A 19276-nucleotide genomic window follows, 5' to 3' on the forward strand; every position below is an offset into this window, starting at 1 on the left:
CTCATGTATCCTCAGACACGTGCGAAGTCCTAAGAAAATCTTATTAAAGCCACAACTCGCGGCTAACAATGTACATAAAACTTTCTTTACAAAAATATAAGGGGTCATTTGTTGATGCCAGTTTGTCTGAAACTTGTTATAAATTGAACACAATTTATATTTACGTTTAGATTACTTTTCGCGGTAAAATTACAATTATTATTCACAGTAGCTCTGACTTATTATCTAATTAATATTGATCAGACATTAAAATTAATGCATTATTATAATTTTTAATGAAATAATGAAGGCAGAATGAACAAAACATGCTACATGATCACATGTTAACAAACAAGTCTTAGAGCACTTTCATTCAAACGTTGGCCATTAAAACCATCAAAGCTATACAGGTGATGTTCTGAACTTTATTCAAATGTAAAGAAGAAGACAAATAATAATTTATATCAACGAAGTTATGTACCTCGCAATATACAGCGGATAATGTCTCAAAACTGTTTTTTAAAAGCTAAGTATCGCTTTTCTTAGTGAAATCAACGCAGTAGTAACAGTTACATCGAGTATATTTAAAACGTCCTCACCTTCGTAAATGTAGCGATCAAATGGAATATCTTTTGCATGTTAAAACGCGCGTGTTACGCTCGTATCATATTTCCAAGTAGCTTGTGACGAAATCGTGCTGGTAATGGACGCAAGGGCACACAAGGTAGCCAAACAGCCGTCGCGCGATGTAAAAGATGTCATAATAAATTAATTATGCATTACTGCTTAACACGGTGTCCGTGCAGCCAGCGTGCGTGTGCAAATGCAATGTAATCGAAATTATTTATATTAATTGTATTTTCACGTGAACTTCCAGTAAAAATATTTTTACCTGTAATTAAATAAATATAAGACTATTAAAAAATAATATCACGTGAATGTGATTAATCCCATGACACGATTATAAGTTTAATTTTTTGTTATTATTTTTAAGTTACTATAATAAAAATAAAGTTTAATTATTTTTATATTGTGAAACAATTTAAAAAGTCAGTTTTATATAATTATTCAATCAAAATTGATCTATAGTCGTATTCAGTAAATAAAAAGTAAAAAAAAAACGAACAAGGGCGTGTCAGTATCGCGCACGAAGGGTTCCGTACCTATAAAAAATCATAATTATTAACCAACACATATTAAGGGAGAGGTCTCGTATTTATTTTATTCTATTATTTTAGTATTTGTTATTATAACGGCAAGAGAAAAATTCAATTGCTTTACTATCATGATTCATGATACAGCATGGTGACAGACGGACGGACAGTGGTAGATATGTTCCCGTTTCACCCTTTGGATAAGGAGATCCTTAATTTTATCTCTCGTCATTTGGTTCCTCTAAATCCACATTAGTACGGTAAGTGAACCTATAACGATCTATCCTCAAAGATTCCTGACTTCGTCCAAAATTTATCTCAAGGACATCACCGATGTGTCTTTCTCATTTCACGATTCTAATTTGAGTTTATTTCCACCAAGAGATTTATTCCTGAAACCTTTTTCATGGACATTCGTGAATTTATTGCTCACAGAAAATTGCTTTGGTGTTAAATTTGAAAAGTTTTAACATCTAATTGACGCCTTGAGCCGTTTTATACTCTCGTTTTGTAGATAATCTTTGATTTTATTGGAAACGAAGAGAAAGGTCGGGGGAATTAACAACGTGAGTTATATCCTGTGTGTGAAAAGTTTGCATTTATTATGAGTATTTACTAAGTTTGAGAATACAATTATATTCCTGACTATTCGTTCACCATTATTGTATATTTCTTTGACATAAAGTAATATTGATAGCCGTATTAACAAATATTTTTTTATTACGTGTAAATTTCAATTTTAAGTTTTTTTTTGACAGAAACGTAAATGGTAGTGCATTTGTTGTAATCACTTGGTAGTAGAAGCTGTTAGTAAATATTTTAAAAAGTAATTTCATAAAAAAAAACTGTATTCTAAATTTTAGGTATTTATTAGTCATGGGTCCTTTATTAAAATTGTAAGGGAAAAGTGAAAAAAAATATTATGGAAGATAGACGACCAAAAGGGTTCCCAGGACGAACGTACGAGGCTAAGAGGCTTTACATAACGTCGTCATAATCTTGATATAATGATAATTCAAAAAAGGCTTTACGACATCATGTATGAATTGGCTTATACTTATAGTAACTTAAGTAAAATAATCGAAAAATATTATATTTATTTAGAGAACACATTTGTGCTATTAAGTAAGGAAGTAAGTAAGACTGTAAGTGTTCCTCTGCCAGAGGTCCCTTTGAAGAGATGGATAGGAGCTTATTCCACCATGTTGCTCCAATACGATCGGTGGACGTATGTGGTAGAATATCGTTGCAATGAAACACATGCAGGTTTCCTCGCGGTGTTTTCCTTCGCTCCTTCCTACGAGATGACTCAAAAGCACTAATTAAGCACTTGACAATTCAGTGGTTCGTGCCTGCGCTTCAATCCGCAATCATCAATTACGATGCACGTGTTCAAACCACAGGCTCATCTTGGCTTTTTAAAATAGAGAAGTTTTAATAGATTAATTGGGTATATTTTTATTTTTAATTTAAATTTTAATTAAATATCAAAATGTATTACATTTTTATTACGTTGTAATGTACGAGATAATGTCAATAAACCAGAGAAAAATAATATTCTTTTAGTATTATTCAATTGTATTTATTGTGCGTGATAATTCACAGAATAGTATGCTCAAATGTCTGTGTTTGTTTTGTTCTACCTGAGTTAACTTTGTTATTCTTATTTGCGGTTCAATAACTAGCATTTGGTCCGTCTTTGAGCGGATATAATTAATATGTAATCACTTAAATATTTTTCTAAAGATATATTGATTATAACCAAAATTAATAACAATTCCATTTAAAAAACCTTGGGGATTAAACGATCGCCCCCAGGTCATATCGTAAAATGAGTACCGCTATAATTTAATTGATATTCATTTTATTGTAAACAAAAGTTATGAGCAAGAAAAAAATATTCCAATGAGGTTTTGTTACGTTGCGTCTTCAAGTCAGCTATCATTTTCCGAAGCAGCTATAAGCAATCCTCTTTATATATGCAATAAAGATTTTAAGTTTATTGGCGAGTATTATACAGAAAATATTTTTAGTACCCAATAATTTAACAAAGAACGAAGTAAGCATATTCACATTGAATAGTCTCTGGAAACTAGCAGTTATCGAGAAAAAAACGTTAAATGAATTTTCGCGATCATTGTATCAACGTCAGATCGCTTCCGTCTACATCATGAATATTCAATTTTCCTGAAGGAAAACTTGTTGGAATTTTATGTCTCATCCCATCACAACTTTAACCGAGTTCGCTTAACATGCTTTGTTCAGAAATAGTATCAAAGGCACTAAGAATACGTGACGATCATACTTGCTGTCCAATATTTTCGATAAAAAACTATATTGGTATGGATTTTATTGTACGAGAACTATTGTAATGAATCTATAAAATAAAGCAAAACAATGTCGCTTTGTGTTTCCGTTTGCATTGCCTCTAGTTTCTTTGTCCTTTTATGAACTCTAAATAACATCAAAAGACTGATAATTTATTATTTAATAAAAAATATATTCCGGGTCCGAGCGTTAATAAATAATAATAGTGTAAGGTTCTCGCAAGCAGTCTACAATTTTTTTTCAACATGCTTTATCTTTACATAGTATAAAACAAAGTCACTTTTTCTATCCCTATGTCCCTTTGTACGCTTTAATCTTTAAAACTACGCAACGGATTTTGATGCGGTTTTTTTTAATAGATAGAGTGATTCAAGAGGAAGGTTTTTATATATAATACATAGACAATATAGTTAAGTTACACTGATAATTCAAAAGTTTCTCATGTAATGTCGTAATTTTTTTAATCTTTTTGCGCTTACATTGTAAAAGCTGGCTGAACCCTAATAGATAGATCAAAATAATGTACTACAGAATTATACACCTCAAAAATGTCTACAAAAAAGTCCGCGATGGTATATGTCTATCTCTTAAAGATAACCCACAATAAACATTTTTTTATGTTTTATTTTTACGAGAAAAAAAGGTTTATTTTCGAAGCGATTTTAAGCAATATAGCATTAATCCTTATCCAATTAGGTACTTTAAATAAATTGTACATTCAATATAGATCAATACTGCCCTTTACAGCATGTAATTTAAATGAATATTTTCGAAGATATTACAGTTTTAAAACGCACCGACATAGCGGTTTGTATTTCCTAATGAGTGAAAACTGTGTACATTGTACCTATTTCTTACTACTACATCGTATAAAACAAAATTGATTCTCGGTGACTGTCTTTTCCTGTCTATGCCTAAATCTTTAAAATTATGCAACGGATTTTGATGAGATTTTTTTTAATAGATAGGGTGATTTAAAGAGAATAATTTTGTACATATGAAACTCGGTAAATATAGTTAAGTAACACAGATAATTTTAAAAGTTTCTAATGTGATGTAGTAAATTTATATTTTTTTTGCGCTTACATTGTAAACGCTGGCTGAACCCTACCAGATAGATCAAAATAGTGTAGTAGAGAATTGTACACCTCAAAAATGGCTACAAAAAAGTCCGCGATGGTATATGTCTATGTCTTAAAGATAACCTACAATAAACATTTTTTTATCTTTTATATTTACGAGAAAAAATGGCTTATTTTCGAAGCGATTTTAAGCAATATAGCATTAATCCTTATCCAATTAAGTACCTTAAATAAATTTTGCATTCAATATAGATCAATACGGCCCTTTACAGCGTGTAATTTAAATGAATATTTTCGAAGATATTACAGTTTTAACACGCAGGGACATAGCGTTTTGTGTTTCTTAAGGATCGAAAATTGTTTATATTGTACCTATTTGTTATCACTGCATAGTATGAGTGAGTGAGTGATTTAAAAGAAAATGATTTTGTATATATAATACGTGAACAATATAGTAGATAAACACTGATAATTTTAGAGGTTTCTAATGTGATGTCGTTAATAAAGAAATTCTATAGTATATTTAGTATCAGTATTGCACCCGTGTGAAGCCGGGGCGGGTCGGGTGAAAACAACGATAGCGCGATTCAGAACCAAATTGTCTTCTGTATAAAATGTATGTAAAACATTTATAAACCCGTCATATCATTTATCTTAAGAAAAGGTTTAAAACGGCACGGCACCACTCACATTAGGGCTGTGCTTGATACGCCCCAGTTTCCGTGTCGGAAGTCGCTGTGTATGCTCTTCGTTTTACACAAACACCTCTAAAGGGGTTAAAATTATGGAGTCGGGTGAGCGGGGAATATGAAGGTCAGTGTTTTTTAAAAGAGATTTAACCAACTCATCCATTTATCCAAAAAAATGTGCTATTTTTAAAAGTAAAACAAAAGCAATGGTTCTATTTTTTTCATTAATTATATGCCAAGATGGCTTATGAGATAAGCTATAGTGCTTCATCTTTAGTATCAACTAGCTGTGCCCGCGACCTTGTACGCCTTTGAATATAACAAAGAAAAATAATGAGTGTAGCCTTAGTTACTCCCTATTATATCAGTTATCTGCCAGTGAAAGTCCCGTCGAAATCGGTGAAACGACTTCCAGAGATTAGCCGGTACTAACAGACAGACCAAGAAAAATTGTAAAAAACATTATTATGGTATATGTACCGTGTAAACATATGCATTGAATAAAAAAGGGCTATTTCAATATTACAAACAGACACTCCAATTTTATTATATGTATAAGATAATATCTTGTTATTTGTAGAGGACAATTTATAGATAGCCTTTATTAAATGATTTAAAGTTTTATAGTAGTGCTTAATAGGGAAAATATATCTAGCTACCTCTACCTCAGAGAGATAGAATATATACCAGTATTTTTATTTATGTTTATGACTTTAAAACACAATAAGTTTAATCGAAATCGAGGAAGCGTTTCCATGAACTGACAACTGCGGGTCTTTTACATTGTTGTATTATAAGGCGCTCAATCCGGAAAGTTTTGATAATACATTACACTTCAGATTGTGTATGCATTACACGGAAATGAGTTTCTTAACTCGCTATGGATATCTGCTTTCTCAATATATTGTATAAAATACAGTAAAGCGTTCGGGTATATCGGCCTCCTGGTAAGAGGTCACCACTTGCCTTTAGACATTGACGCCCTTTGAACTATATATAAAGTAAAAGTAAAGTAAAGTAAAGTAACAGCCTGTAAATTTCCCACTGCTGAGATAAGGCCTCCTCTTCCATTAAGGAGAGGGTTTGGAACGTATTCCATCACGCTGTTCCAATGCGGGTTGGTGGAATGCACATGTGGCAGAATTTCGATGAAATTAGACACATGCAGGTTTCCTCACGATGTTTTCCTTCACCGCCGAGCATGAGATGAATTATAAACACAATTAAGCACATATATATAGTGGTGCTTGCCTGGGTTTGAACCCGCAATCATCGGTTAAGATGCACGCGTTCTAACCACTGGGCCATCTCAGCTCTGAACTATATATAGCATATATAGCATATATATTTGCTTTATATAGCAGATGTGCCACCATCCTTAAGAACTACGATGTTATGTCTCTTGTGCCTGTAGTGAAACTGACTCACTCACCCCATCAAAGTGTTTCTGTTTATCTATAGACTAGTGAGAGCCTTATTCAGATACTCACAAACCCATATCGACAAGTAAAATAGAAATAAATCGAAATCTTATATCAATATAAACAAAATGAGCGCTCGAACATGTTTGTATGATAATAATATTTATTTGTTTTAATATTAATTCTTAATATCAAATATTTTATTTGCAATTGAATTTATAATGCTCGAGTATTCGAAGAATATTATGCCTTTTGTTTGCTTGCTAGGTTAGTGACTTTGGTCGTATTTGTATAATCATAATTGGTTGTTCCCCGAATTTGTATGGAACCAAAGGAACTCTTCATAGTAACACATATATAGTTTTGGAACAATGGAATGAATTGAAGGAAATTCTTAGTAAAGTAAAAGTGTTATGCCCTCCTAGGCGACCTATGTATATATAAAAGAAAGAGACAGAGCTAGCCAGCTACTTTTATTATCTACGGTTTTGTATAATACAAGCTATCTCATAATGTATACCTATATGTCGTGCGCGTTTAAATTTAACTGAAACTTTAATTCATAAATAAAATTAAATAAATTTCTTCTAAAATAAAATTAGTTTCTCTTTATTACATCCGTTATCTGCCAGTGAAAATCCCGCTAAAGTTGATTCGTTAGACATTCAATAGAAAGATGGACAAAAAATTTAAAAATAAATTGTTTTGGTGTATGTACCCTGTTTACTTATATATGCATTAATTAAAAAGCGGTTACTTAACTACTAAAAGCAAACACTCCAATTTTATTATATGTATAGATTACTTAAAGAAAAACATACAACATTGATTACGTTCTTAATTTAATTAATTTTGTTGTTTCTGCTATTTAATTGATTCCCATGACACCTGTTATTATTTTTTATACACACTAGTGTTAGAGTTATTTTTGATATAAATTGTATAACTATAATTTATTAGAATAATTTAGTTAATAATATGTCGTTTGACTATTTTTAGAATATGTTGTAATGTAATATTTTAATTGTTCACGATGAATACTGGCCGATTGTCTGATACTGGCCGGTAAGAAAGAGAATTTCAAGAAATCGAATGTGACGGCAATGTTTGGTGATTTTTATATTATTGATTTGGAAATAATGAGAATGAGAAGCTAAATTTAGATATAAAATACGGGATGTATTGTAAAACATGAAATAGTGGATAAAATGAATGTGAAAATAGCGCTAATAAATGAATCTGGAAGAATATCGTTGTTTAAACTCGTGACCATCCTAAAAGTTCAGAAGTGGGATTACGACAAGGATAAATAAAATTTCCTTGCGCGCCCACCATTAAAATTGTTAGCAGCAACTTAGAATTAATATTCAGTTGAAAGGATTTGGATTGGACCCATTTGTCGATTGTTGATTGAGGTACGATATGAGTGTTTTTAAATTTTGAATAATAATGTGATTGTAAAAGTGAAACGATGTGGTGATGGCACCGGAAAGACTCTAGGAAATGACACTAAAAAAAAATAGATTTCATAGTATTTGTTGTCTTTTCTTGGGTTAAATTAAGATTATTAATTTTTTTTTTTTTTTTTTTTAATTGCTATTTATATTAATACCTTCGTTGTTACTCGCATATTTTTGGTATGTTATAATTGTTGAGCGTAGACTACATGAAAAAAAATATTCTTATTTCCTACACATTAATTTTATTTATTTATTTAAAAAAAAAAAACCAATCATGCATAAACGTTTTAATGTTACACATAATACTAACCCATTTTTTTTTTCTTTTTCTTGAGCTTCAGTAACATGGATCAATGCAATGCCTGAGGACGAGGGCTGCATGATTATGATGATACCCGAGGACGAGGGTTTGGTGATGATGATGGTGCCCGAGGTTAAGGGCGTGATGATGATGGTGCCCGAGGTTAAGGGCGTGATGATGATGGTGCCCGAGGTTAAGGGCGTGATGATGATGGTGCCCGAGGTTAAGGGCGTGATGATGATTGTGCCCGAGGATTAGGGCGTGATGATGATTGTGCCCGAGGATTAGGGCGTGTTGATGATTGTGCCCGAGGATTAGGGCTTGAGGATGATTGTGCCCGAGGATTAGGGCGTGAGGATGATAATGCTTGAGGATTAGCTCATAATGATGATTGTGTCCGAGGATTAGGACATAATGATCATTGTGCCCGAGGATTGGGGCATAGTTATCATTGTCCCCAAGGATTAGGGCATAATGATAATTGTGCCCGAGGTCCGAGGCCAGGATTGATTGGAATTTTCAGATCACAACGTGAATTTAAGGTGCAAATGGACAGGAGACTAGGGAAGAAAAGAACATTATCTTCTGCTGAAGTTAGAAAGGAAGACCATGGTGAATAGAAGCGGAGTGGCGGACACAGCACGAATTGACATAGAAAACGTAGGGGAAGGTGTTCAAGTTCATCAACTGAATAATCTGGTCGGTCAGTCGGTAAGTCGATCGAAATTCATCCAAAACCTAAGCATTCTTATAATGATTCTGAAAACGATATCAGCCAAATACTTGATAAATTTCTGCCAATTATCAAGGACGTTTAAGTTATCTTACGAAAATAATGTTGTCCCGGAGTTTGATCCTATGAGTAAAGAATAAACTATTTTAACTTGGATAAACAAAGTTGACGAATGTGCGAAAATATATGGTTGGAATGAAAAAGCTATCATTTACTATGCGCTTCAAAAATTATGCGGTAATGCTAAGTCATGGTACCAGGGCCTGCTTTCTTTACTGCTTAGTTGGTCGGAATGAAAAATAAGCTTATAGAGTCTTTCCTTATCCGAGAGGATTTTGTTGAACTAGTAACTGAAATACTTAATAAATGGGTACGTTATGGGGAATCTAGAGTATTGTGATTGGGCAAAGATAAACCTTTTAAATCACGGGTTAGACGATTGCGTGGTTAAAGTAGGAGCACGAACAGCTAATCTCTCTGAACCTGAGCACGTTTTAAGATACTTTAGGTCAGTTAAAATAGGAACGCACAGGGACAATGGCGATGGCAAGCTATTTTGAAATGGCAAGTCTGAGCTTAACAAAGTTTAAAGCTATAAAAAAATAGTCAGAATATTAAGCCCAACAATTAGATGTTTTAGCTGTAATCAGATGGGTTATTCTAGCTTTAGGTGCGACAAACCATTTATTTGAAATTCAAAATCAAAAGAAATAAAAATTTATAATTAGTACATTTCCATATTCACATATGCACAGAACTAACATATTTATGAATTAAATGTAAGTTTATACAATTTGACTCGACATTGTAGCAAATATGTCATGTTATTTGATATTAATAAATTCATTTATAGATTTAAGTTGATAGAGGGTACTATGTACCTACCAATTAAATCCTGAAGACAACTTGGTAACCTAATTGCTTACAATATTGATAATTATTTTATGTGTAATGTTACCAAGGATCATATATATGATAAAAATAGTAACTTAAGTTATATTAACACCGACAAAAGTAAAAATATTAAAATTTATAGTTTAAAGTATATAAAATGACAGTACCTATGCCCATTCTTAAATATTATACATCAAAATATACAGGGCATAGGTGGCAAAGATCATGAAATAGAATTATTTTCGGAGTGTTATAAAACTAATGTATTTTGTTTCACAAAGCATTGGATTAGAGTTTTGACATATTTAATATCCCAAACTTTAAATAGTAATAAATATGTAATTGTATGTGGCAATCTTTTACGTCGACTTATTAAAAGTAACTTCGTTAAGTGTTCGCTTTGCCACCTTGTTTAAGTCATTTAATTTAACGCAAAGATTTAATGAACCGACAGAAGTTTTCTTTGGTACACAAATAAATTATTCATTAAAAAATAATGTACAGGCCAATAATGTTTTAAAGATATTGTGGCGTCTAAAATATGTAATTTAGATCAAACGACACAAGATCGAAATTAACTTTTATTATTTTTTTGAATTAATATTAAAGGAATTTAATAGGATATTCAAAATGAAATCCTTTTATAATAGCACAAAAATGAAGTTAAGTGAATGGGCTACTATTGGTATATTTAAAAGTAGAAATAAATTATATGATCTAAATGGTATGAGGCAGTGGAATCGAAACGAATTTCTAGAATACGTCAATAAATATTCCAAAATATTTAAAACAGTATGCATTTATGCTCTATATCTATCTAGTCTTTATATAATATAAATAAAGAACGAAATTTTGACTTCCGATAATAGAATAAAGGCCAATTGGGATATTATTGGAAGTGTTTGTGGAAAAACCTAAAAAGGAAATTATACCAATCAAATTGTACACAGGTAGTAGATACTAAATTATAAAACTAATACTGAATTATAAGTTGCAAATTTATTTGAAATATTTTTTTTTTTTTTTTGATAATATACCTGATAAAATAATATCTCATTTAAAATCATCAACATTAGATGCAGCAAGATTAATAAATGCGTTATTGAAATTTCCTTTGAAACAGTTTCTGTAATTTATATCATAAAAATATTTAAAGCGCTCAATATTAAAAAAAACTAACGACATATGGAGCATTTCGGTAAAATTCATTAATAGTATCATATACGATATTGCTCCGTATATAGCATTAATTTTTAAAAAGTTTGCTCACGGGTTCCTTGCCTTACTTGTTAAAATGAAGTAGTTTTACCACTTTTTAAGAATGGAAACAGAAGTGATCCCAGTAATTACAGGCCTATTTCAATATATTTATGTAAAATCTAATAAATTTAAAGTAAATTCTATTTTCAATCAAATTCTCATTAATTTCCGTACAAATACTATTTTAATAGTGAGCAATTTGGTTTTATACTTACGCTCGACAACTGATGCGGGAATAGCGCTTCTATCGGAGTATTCTGTGATTTATCTAAAGCATTTGATTGTGTAGAACATGAGACACTTCTTTATAAGCACAAATATTAAGGTGTATTAAGTAAGGTTAATAGAATTAAGGCTTTGGATCCACGTTACTAATAAGTTTTCCACAAGGTTCAATTTTCGGCCCCTTTCTATTTCTAGTATATATAAATGATATCCATTTCTATGTTAAGGGTATTTGTGATATAATTGTTTTCTGAAGATACTTTTTAATGTTGACAGGAAAAATTTACTATGACAATGTGAACGGTGCATTATCGCAGAAACATGATTAGTTTAAAATAAATAATTTGGTTTTGAATGATGAAAATACAAAATATGTATTTTTTTTTTCACTACCCAATGTGAGAAAGCAAAATTATGATATATTTTTAAACGGTGGCCGTCTTGATGTAGCCGATACTACGGTGTTCTAAGGAATAGAATTCCAGACTTCTGTAGAGTCCCCATTATTTTTTATCATCCCTTACAGGAAGACGGCTCTGCAGCATACGCGATTAGAAAAGTTAGACAACTAACTGATATTGATACTGCTCGTCTAGTTTATTTCGGTTATTTTCACACTATTATGTCATATATATTTTTTTTTGATATTACTTTGGGGTGACGTTGCAGATATTGAATCTGTTATTATTTTACAAAAGAAAGTAATCCGGTCTATTAATTATCTTTGAACTAGAGACGGGACGGGATGTTTTTAACAAAGTAAGAATACTCACTGTTGTACAATAGTTTATTTTGATTGATAGATTGGTCAAATGTACAAATTGTGATAGGATTGGCCATCAGTCTACTGATGACTGACTGCTCTGGAGTTAGTTTTTATAAACAAACTGAAAATGGGACAGACAAAACAGTTTCTGAAGTCAATGATAAAGATATAAAGACATCATTGTCGTAGATAAAATACAACCTTGGATGAGTTTCGACCGAAATTTCGATGATTCCACAGACGATGATACCAGCAATGATAATGATGACGATGTAAATAATGTTGACAATGTCGATCGAGACGATTATGTTAATAACACTAGCATATATATGTAATTAAAAAGATATTGTATGGTTCAAAATATCTCTATAATATCCAGTACTATTTGTATGAAGCTTAATTTAGTTTTTGTATTTTTTTTATGTCCTATGTAGGTATTTACTGATATTTTAAAGAATAGTGTTTGTAACGCGTGAGGACACGCGCTGGACAGGAAGGCCGAGCTGTTAGAGTTATTTTTGATATAAATTGTATAACTATAATTTATTAGAATAATTTAGTTAATAATATGTCGTTTGACTATTTTTAGAATATGTTGTAATGTAATATTTTAATTGTTCACGATGAATACTGGCCGATTGTCTGATACTGGCCGGTAAGAAAGAGAATGTCAAGAAATCGAATGTGACGGCAATGTTTGGTGATTTTTATATTATTGATTTGGAAATAATGAGAATGAGAAGCTAAATTTAGATATAAAATACGGGATGTATTGTAAAACATGAAATAGTGGATAAAATGAATGTGAAAATAGCGCTAATAAATGAATCTGGAAGAATATCGTTGTTTAAACTCGTGACCATCCTAAAACTAGTAATAATTTCAAATATTGATTCTTATTTTAATCAAGATAATAATTATGTTAATAGCATGTGGTATACATCTAGTAATCTATTATGAATTATTACAGTTTTACTTAATCATTTTGTTAACCAATAAAAATAAATATTTTCTACCAGCACTAAAATAATAAGAAAATTAATGATAATTTCGTCAGAAGGTTTCAAATAAAAAACAAAAACAAAGAATCGTTCATTTTTGTTTTGACAATTTACAAGAAAAACTAGCGTTATCAGCGTATTTGACGTTGTAATAGTTTACTGGAAATAGGACATTTGCGTCCGGAATTGATAATATCGTAGGACGTGACTTTTTAATATATTTAAAAATCATTAAAAAATGTATTTATATTTAAACAGGTACAGTATACGGAAACGCTTAGTGATTTATATTTCGTGCAAGTGTTTTCATTTATTCCACTCGAAATGTCGAATATATACATTTTGATTTTAGCTTCAGTGATCTGTTTTGTAAGTTTTAATAGTAGCAATTTTGAATTTCATTACTTTTTAATTAATTTGTTCTTTACTTGATGGTTTTGGTAAGCTTTGGGGATCCGTCACCATATTCTGCCTCCAAGCATACATATTTTTTTTTTTTATTTTTATTGTCCGGTTAAAAGATGTTCAGCCAGTATTACTAGACACAAGGGACGTAATATCTAATTTGGTTAAGGCTCTAGGTTGGTCTGTTGGCATTGAACACTTACCATCAATTGGCCCATTTATTCGTCCGCCATAAAAGAAAATGCCTTAGAAGTTTCTAATCTCATAAAACGAGTCTTAAAAACTCCTAGTCTTAAAATTTTTCTTTATATAGTTTGTAAATTATTATTATTATATTTCCTATCATCACATTAACTCGGTCAAATTATTATAGTCATCATAGTATGTTATATGTAGTTGGAAAATTTAGAAACGATACCACAATCGGAAATCGATTAAAATTGATATCATACATTTATATCTTAACTTTGTTACATAAATAATGCCTTTTTTGTGGTATAGGTTGGCGGACGAGCATATGAGCCACCTGATGGTAAGTGGTCACCATTACCCATAGACAATGACGCTGTAAGAAATATTAACTATTCCTTAAATCGTCAATGCGCCACTAACCTTGGGAACTAAGATATTATGTCCCTTGTGTCTATAGTTACACTGGCTCACTCACCCTTCAAACCAGAACACAGCAATACTGAGTATTGTTGTTTGGCGGTAGAATAACTGATGAGTGGATGGTACCTACCCAGACGGGCTTGTACAAAGCCTTACGCCAAGAATATATAGATTTACATATTACATGCTACAAAAATACACAAAACGTTTAAAAATTCGGTTCATTGTTGATTAAAACAAAAACTTTAAATAGTTCGATAAAACGAAATCAAACCAAAAAATATATTATCGAAATAAACGTCTACAAGCATTTTTGAAAATTACGCTAGAGTAAAAGCTACCACTGGCTCGGAATGTAGATTGTAACGAGAATAACCGACAAGAAACTGTGTAGTTTATAAATTGTCATCGTCGTACAAGTCGTGTACTTAGTCTAAAATCGATTTCCACTATGTTTACATTTTCTAAATTGTTGTTAGACACAAGAGACGTTACTCTATAAACGGATGTAATTAATAATATCTATGTTAATTTATAAGTCACATCTAAAAAAACATTATTAATCATTATAAATTCGCTGTGGTTTATCGGTTGATCATTTTCTTACTACAAAAACATTTTACAAGTCAGAAATTAGTTTGACATTTTTATATTTAAAAAAGTATTTCAAAAGGTACGCATTTAGTTTTAATTGCGTTAAGCGATACTATTGTTTAAATATATTCTAATCAATGCAACTATGAAAGCGCCCTACACTTACTTTTCACATATAAAATTTGGATTAAAATAGATAGTAATTGACGATTGTAGTTTAAAATGTACTTTTGATGGCAATCATTCACTCCCGGGCTTCACTGTACTTTATTACATTTTCTTCATAGTTTAGATACCCATCTAGTGTCAAAATGGAACAATTCTGCCAACCCGGACGGAATTGTTCAACTTGAGGGAAAGTGGTCATTATTGCTTTACGGCTCTGTGCAAGGCTGGCTGCATAGATGTCAACCACTTATATTCTATAGCCAACGGAAATACTTAGTCTTGTTGTGTTCAAATTTAAATAATAGATGAACCAATGCAAGTATAGGAACAAGAGACTTATTTTCTCAGTTCATAAGGTTGGACGCACATTGGTGTTAGGCTGGATCAAATATCTTAGTGCGCCAATGTTTGGCCAATGTGACAGCTCAACATCAGTTGGCTCTTATGTCCTATATAGACGAAATAAAATAAAAAATAATAATGGTATTCTTTTATAAGGTACAATGTCTGCCTCTGGAGTCGAGCAGCACGTCAGTTTCAAAGGATTCTCTCCATCTGTACGTGAACAACTCAACGAAATCAACTAATTACCACCTCACGTCAATAATGGAGGAGCTAGAAGATGTCGACGAAGAAATCGCCAGAGAGTTGGATTCTATATTACCTTATATTAATTTCCTGGTAAGATTACTTTCTTATGTATAATAATTGATTTGTTATATTATTATTGCAATCGATTTCTTAAACCATTTTTGCTATGACGGTTATAGCGTAAAAATTGTTTCCATCAAATATTTGTTGTGAATTGATAAATGTTGGCGAGATGGCCCAGTGGTTAGAAAGCGTGCATCTTAAAAAATGATTGCAGTTTCAAATCCAGGCAAGCACTACTGAATTCAGGTTCTTAATTTGTGTTTATAATTCATCTCGTGCTCGGCGGTGAAGGAAAGCATCGTGAGAAAACCTGCATATGTCTAATTTCATAGAAATTCTGCACATGAGTATTCCACCAATCCGCAGAATAGCGTGGTTAAATATGTTCCAAACCTTATCCTCAAAGAGGAGGCCTTAGCCCAGCAATGGGTAATTTACAGGCTACTGTTGTTGTTGATTCTTGAGTATTTCTTCTTGATAGGTCTACAGTACTGGATTTAGTTTTTCGATTTGATTTGAATCAAATATCTGATAGCAACAGTTTCTATGCTTTATCTATAACAGCATGGTCTTGGTTTTGACAAAATGTATTTTTCAACCTTGATTGAATGTTTGCGTTGATTCGTTTCCGGACATAACCTGTTAAGTAGTTTCATATTATTACATACATATGTATATAAAATAAAAACCATTATACTTATAAACTATAAATGATAACCACAAAATATTATTTATGATTAATTTTGCGGTTTTGACAATAATTAAAGCAACGAAATAAAAATACGTTGACCTTGAAAAAATAAACTAGCACTATTAAATTCTTTATGTGATAAGCATTAGGCATATAATTTCGTATTTTATCTGCGAAAAGATAATGTAGTTTAAATGTCAATGACTTACGTAAATCGTATTACATTCATCAAATAAAAAAAAAAAAAAAACACTTGTACAGAATTCGATGAAAATCCATAAATTATTATTTTATAATTTCCAATTATTATTGAGCTGATTAGATATTTTTATCATATATTTTATTTTATATGTAAGTTGGACATTATTAATTTTTATATATTTATAAATTTATTATTCTCTCATTCTGTGTTTATTTAAACAGTCAATTCTGATCCCGCGATCATTTTCGTTCGTGTCGTTTAGATTCCTCTTCGTTTTAAATACCTGCATTTCTCATAAAATTAAAAATTGATTTTGGTTTTCCTTAAATTATTTAATCAAACTCTTTTAAAGTATATGTCTGGTGAAATACCGAAATTATTCGATTTTTGAACACGTGATAAAAAATTTAAATCTTTTTTGATACAAAAAGTAAAAGTCATCGGAATGAAATTTAATTTACTTGCTCAAAATGAAGATCGAATTTTTTATACTTTATTAATATTACTTAATAAAATAACATATAAAATATTTTCTATTTAAATGTAAAATGTTGTTCTTCAAATACTGCATACATATTTACTTGTTTTCTTATTGGTTTGTTGACATCATCAAGTCTACATGAAAAGTATACTCTAACGAGTGTATATATTGTTATGGTAAGGTAATACATAATCTGACCATAAGATTATGGACACACAGATGAAAGTAAACATGCTTTGATAGTTCATTATGAGTATTTTTTAACCTTCATTTTGAACGATCAACTAATTTGGTACTCGAAGGGCTTAAGTAGATTTTAGAGTAAAATATCAAATAGATTAAATTTTAGAAATTTAAATACAATGAATTATCTGTACGAAAATGGTAAAAAATTATGATTACTTATAAAACAATATTATAAAAAGGAATTGTTTATATAAAAAGTTGACATTTACGGCTTTTATTGGGTGTGTCGATTTTTAAGAGTTAGTTGATGTAATTGTACCATTACTTTACCTTTCGAGTACCAGTCCACATGTTTCAACGTAAACTTCGAAACAATAATATTCAGTAGATAATATAGTTACGGACAATGATAGTCATTCTCAAGCAAGACTTGTCAACTGTTCGAGACACGTTATTATTGTGTGCAAGTGTAGGCGCATTGATTGTCTCCTCGATTATAATCCGACAGGATTTGAGACGACCTAACCTGGTCTGATTGACTTGGAAGAAAGCAAGCGCCTGAACTTTCTACGTTTGCACTAACTATAATATCTAATATCTGATTTTAGTCAAAGAAGGAGTAAACACAAATCTCCTTAGATTTATATTACATGCGATTTGCTGATAACTTATGCAGTACAAACAGTTATAGTGATTAATTCATAATTAATTATTTGTAATAAAACAGCTGGAATTGGTTCACTGATTAGTTATTTCAAAGTTTCAAAAACAACTTTAAATTATGCAAAAACGAATATTTAAAAGGCCATTTTTATTGAAACCAATGTGAATATCACAGACTATTATTAAAGGTTTCGAAATGACATTACGTCAATTCAACGTTAAAGACGTTTATTTGTCTTGTGGTTAGAATAGGCTACCGTTGATGGCTATTATGCGTTGAGATGATCACAATGATCGAAATTTCTTAGAAGAACATCCTCATTTATTAAGTGTGTGTTATCAGTCCAGAGTCTTTTTTTGTCTCGCTGGAAAAAACTCCCTGTATGTGGGGTTCGCCGGTGCTCAGGATATCCAGTGCGCTCCGGCACTCCGAAATATTCACTAAAAAACCAGTGGTACCCTCTCCGACTTTTCAGTAGGCACCACAGGATCGCTTTCACTTACTACTGCTACTGTGACGATCAATCTAGAGCCTAGCACAATACCTTTATCATTCTTATTTTTTAAATGATGTGCAACTATCAATTTATTTTCAGTTCGACGTACTTCTGGGACGTCCTAGTGATGAGGATGATGATGGTTGTGTGAATGACGTTGTTATTCAACTTGTACCAGATAAGGAACCCACAACGGAGCGTCAAGACAAAGCTACCGAACCTGCTGCTACAACCGAAGAATAATTGTATTTTTGTCTAAAAATACTAACAATAAATGTAAGTCTTCAGAATCGTAAATTGATATTTTGTTAATAAATATTTTCTTCATAAATTGATAATTGTTCTTTTCTTTTTGATTAATAAAGAAATAAATAAAAATAACGTATTATTATTAGACCATAAGGTGCTCAAATTATAAAACATTTTTTACAAATAACTCAGATCTGCGTTTGTGTGATGGACTTTAATTAAAATTCCAATTGTTTTTGTTATACATTGTTACATATTTGTTCTAATTTAAAATTATTCCACCCTAAGGTCAAGTCTTCAGAATTTTATAATTATCATATTACTTTCTTCAACATGTGAATGATTGATAAACTTAATAAAACGAGTAGTCCTTAAGATAATCCTGTTAAAAAATATTTTAAAATAAACCATCCTTTTCAGACATTTTTAAGAAATAAATCAAAACAATAAAAAGTAACAAAACGGTTTTCAACCGACTTGAAAAAAGACGAGGTTATCAATTCGTCTGTATTTTTTTTTATGTTTGTTACCTCATACCTTTTCACTGGGTGGACCGATTTTGATTTAGACTATTAGACTTA

The 19276-nt window shown here is 31.2% G+C and overlaps 1 protein-coding gene and 1 long non-coding RNA gene across 2 annotated transcripts in view; one reads left to right on the plus strand and one right to left on the minus strand.

Moving 5' to 3' along the window:
* LOC124535255 (suppressor of lurcher protein 1) overlaps window positions 1-19276 on the minus strand; it is a 311311-nt gene that overhangs the window by 104265 nt on the left and 187770 nt on the right. The gene's annotated exons all lie outside the window — the stretch shown is intronic.
* LOC124535259 lies at window positions 7239-18637 on the plus strand. Its single transcript, XR_006966801.1, has 3 exons — window positions 7239-7363; window positions 15571-15753; window positions 18546-18637. It is a non-coding gene; the product is annotated as an uncharacterized LOC124535259 (long non-coding RNA).

This window comes from Vanessa cardui, chromosome 14 (genome assembly GCF_905220365.1).
Source record: "Vanessa cardui chromosome 14, ilVanCard2.1, whole genome shotgun sequence".
NCBI classification, from domain to species: domain Eukaryota; kingdom Metazoa; phylum Arthropoda; class Insecta; order Lepidoptera; family Nymphalidae; genus Vanessa; species Vanessa cardui.